This window comes from Lycium barbarum, chromosome 11 (genome assembly GCF_019175385.1).
Source record: "Lycium barbarum isolate Lr01 chromosome 11, ASM1917538v2, whole genome shotgun sequence".
Classification (NCBI taxonomy): Eukaryota; Viridiplantae; Streptophyta; class Magnoliopsida; order Solanales; family Solanaceae; genus Lycium; species Lycium barbarum.
In genome coordinates this window covers 114805809-114809693 of record NC_083347.1, presented here as the reverse complement: position 1 = coordinate 114809693, position 3885 = coordinate 114805809, and the positions used below count along the sequence as shown (strand labels likewise).

Here is a 3885-nt window from a genome sequence, read left to right as displayed (position 1 = left end):
AAACAAATCGAAGAAAATAAATTTTGTCAAGGTTCGAAATTTATTTGAATAAAATACGGTCCAAGCTATAATACCCCGTATTTTTGGATTAGGAAATTGGACCTTCCAATATGAGAAAATTTACTCGAGGTTGGATGATTTAGTCACATTTAAGCATGAAAATCAAAAACTCGGTGTATACAAGAATGAAGTACCGGAATGATTTAAGATGGGAGAGTATGACGACGATAGTTGAAAATAATATTTTATGTGGTGCAAATAAGGATATGGGCTAGTGCTATACCACATGATTATGATAACGAGTATATGAAATGTGCTTAAAATGATCATTATTTAAGTGAACTGAGATCAAAAAATTAATTATGCGTAAATGATTAATTGATGAACTTAGTGGGAAGTTAATTATTTAATTATGGATTAAGTGGGTGAATTGTTTTGGGTGTTAGCCCCCTAACGTGACAACACCTTGGATGACAAATTATATATATTGCTATGTGGCATTTTTAGGAAGTCTTCTTTTGGAAGTTTATCCTTAAGAGTGGGACCCACGGTCCACTAAAAGAATGTAAACATTTCCTATATCACTAAAGTGAATATATTTGTGGGCAGCAACCATTCTTAACCTTGGAAAAGAATTCACATGAAGGATCCACATGTGTAGACAAGGGCAGCAAATTATACAGATGTACGTACATAATTGTGTAGAAAGGTGATGAGTAATTTAAAAGGGAGTGGCAATAGAATGACATGTGTAAAGGAGGGGACATGCATTTAATGCACCGTTTATCATGTTGGATGGATTATTTATTTATTTATACATACTATATCATTTTGGAATTGAAGTTTAGGGATATATATATATATATATATATATATATATATACACACCATTACACGTGCTGCTACAGAGTATTGTTGTACTTCTCTTATCTCACTCTTGGAGAATTAATTTTATGGAAACTTTGCACTGCACATAACTGAAAGGAGAAGCAACGTGCAATTAATTTCTCTTGGCAGCAACATTTATTTCCAAACCAAACAGCAACGTGTAACTATTCTCAAGAGCAATAAGGCAGGTTTTGCTCTCCGCTCCGATCTTGTTGTCCTGTTTTATCGTGTTGTTGAATTCGGGCTTTCTTCGAAGGGAAATAAAGTGGAAGAAGATCATTTCTTGGTATATATGGTAAGGATTATCCTCTTCTAAGTATATTTATATTCATTGAAGTCATAACTAAATTGTGGGACGAGAAATACGAAAATTTTACCGTAAATTGTATTTGATGTTGTTGTTGGCTCATGGGTTGTTTGTTGGATTGTTTTGTGGGTTATGTAAACGTTGTTATGGATGAAAATAAATGTAGTTAACTTGTAGAATGTGGAGGATGTTTCTATTGATGTTGTTTGTATTAATTTCGACTTCGTTACGGATATAAAAATTATGAAATAGTTATATCGCGAATTGGTTGGTTGGAAAATTTGAAAAATATTGTGTGGGCTATTCTATCGAATATTTTGGAGCTGGAAATATTATGAATAATTGTTGGTGTTGTTGTTGATATTGTGGCCGAGTTAAATTCTCAGTTTTTTGTTGTATTTTTGGCCGAGTTGAATTCTCGGGGATGTTGAATTTATAGGGGAGATGCTGCCCAAATTTCTGTAGACAAGTATGGATTTAAGATTGAATTCCTAAAGGCTTATAATTAATATTTGGTAACTGTGACCAATTGTAGATTTTGGAGGAAACGGGATTTGAGTTTGGACAAGCGTAAAAAGCAAATAAGGTATGTAAAGCCTACCTTTCTTTCTTTTGGCATGTCCTAGTCGTAATAGGCTATGATACGTGTCTTGGGGAAAACTCCATTCTTAGAAATCCGAGCATAGTTCTGACCCTTATTCGATTCAATGTAATTGAATTGTAAACTCTATGCTTTGATGAAAAATAACTTAAACACTTTTATTTTTTTAAAAAGATTTTTGTGCCATAAAACGTCTGTAACTTTTACAAATAGACTTGGATTACCTTGAAACGTTCGTAGACGACTCCATAAGGCCTAATGTCCGTAATTTACGTACGCCACCTCGACTTGACCTGATGTGGGCCCACAATTTCTGAAACCTTCTTGTATTGTTCAATTTGACCTATTTTCGTACTATGATTAAAAGAAAACTTTTGGTTATTGTTCCGACTACTAAACGATAGCTGTTTTAACTATTCCATTGAATCCTATGGTATTTTGATATGTACAAATAATCTCAGCATTTTTACTTTGACATAATCCGTCGTAACATCCGAAAGGTACGTACTATGACTATCGTCTGATTTCTTTCCTAAATGACCTGTCATTCGGACTATTCTATCGGGTATTTCTAAATATTTTATGATGCATATAGTTTCTCACTACTCTACTCGTGGATGCCTCAATGTTTCCTTCACTGAGCCCGGGCCAGGATATGTTATCACGCGTATTCCGTTGCATGTACACACATTCTGATATATGATAATATGATATGATATGGCCATCTGATATGTTTGATATGTGCACATTCTGATATGATATGATATGTTACAGAGCTATTCCCTACTCTGGAGTATGCTGTGTTGTGGCGCCAGTGACGGGGTGGCGACCACGTTCTGTTCACCGAGTCCCATAATGGGAGCCGGATATGGCATATGCTCTGACATGTATTATCTCTGTTCTGTGAGTAAGCATTTTGACATTCCGGTTACTGTACTTATATTCTGTACCCTCTGTTCAGATTATGATTCTGTTTATTGTACTTTATGCTTTACATACTCGGTACATATTCCGTACTGACCCCCTTTCTTCGGGGGCTGCGTTTCATGCCGCGCAGGTACACCCAGATGATGTGAAGTTGTTATAGAGGATGTTCCAGCAGAGTTGGCAAGCTCCATTTGCTCCTGGAGCGCTGCCGAGTCAGAGTTTGTATGTATGCTTTTTGGATTGAGGTTAGAGACTTTGCAGACAGAGTCGTGGGTATAGTATGTCAGTGGTGTAAGCGGCTCCATCATCCGATATGTCATTCTGTATTATATGTTAAATTCTATATGATCACAAATTCTGTTGATTTGGAAAGCTTCGAAAAAGAATATTTTTGAGAGCATACTGTGTATTTTATTTTATTGGATTTAAAAGCCTAATAATATTTTGTATGTCCTAAAGGTCTGTGGGTTCACTCGACTCCGGATATGGGGTCGGGTGCCCATCACACCCTAGTGGAATTGGGGTGTGACACATGTCAAGCTCTTATGTTTTATGTCATCTTTCATTCATGTTCGGGTATTCAAGCCATGTCCAGCCATATCCTTAACTATGACCCATCATTCGAGGACGAATGATCCTAAGGGGGAGATATTGTAACACCCCGTACCTTTAACGAAAGTTTTGACCACGATCCTAGACTTAGAAAATCAGATAAAGTATGTGGGAATTGAAATTTTCCTGTTCAGTTGTGATATGGTGGTTTACGCCCATGAACAATGGTCGTATTCCAATTTACGCCCATGAACAGTGATCGTAAACTGAAACCAAGAATTTCTGAACATTCTGGAATTTGAAATTTTGAGGTCATATGGTTAAATACGGACCGTATATCACTTTACGGCCCGTATTGCAAAACGTGTTTGGAATTTGGGAAAACTGCCTTGATGAAAGTTGTATATCATTGAAATACCTTTCCAACGGTATCTTACGGGGGTCAAACGGACATCTGTGCAAAGAGTTGTGACCATTTTACTGAAGAGACGCAGTGCAGTCCGTATTGCAAAATACGGCCCGTATTGCAGTTTACGACCCGTAACTGAAAATACGACCAGCACTGTTCAGGTCGTAAATTGCAATTTCACAGGACAATATATATTCATCC

General features: G+C 36.6%; 1 long non-coding RNA gene across 1 annotated transcript; it reads left to right on the top strand.

Moving 5' to 3' along the window:
• The first annotated feature begins 895 nt into the window (after window positions 1–895).
• Window positions 896–3269, top strand: LOC132618537 (uncharacterized). The gene is made up of 4 exons (XR_009574161.1): window positions 896–1183; window positions 1731–1781; window positions 2571–2699; window positions 2854–3269. It is a non-coding gene; the product is annotated as an uncharacterized LOC132618537 (long non-coding RNA).
• The last annotated feature ends 616 nt before the right edge of the window (window positions 3270–3885 follow it).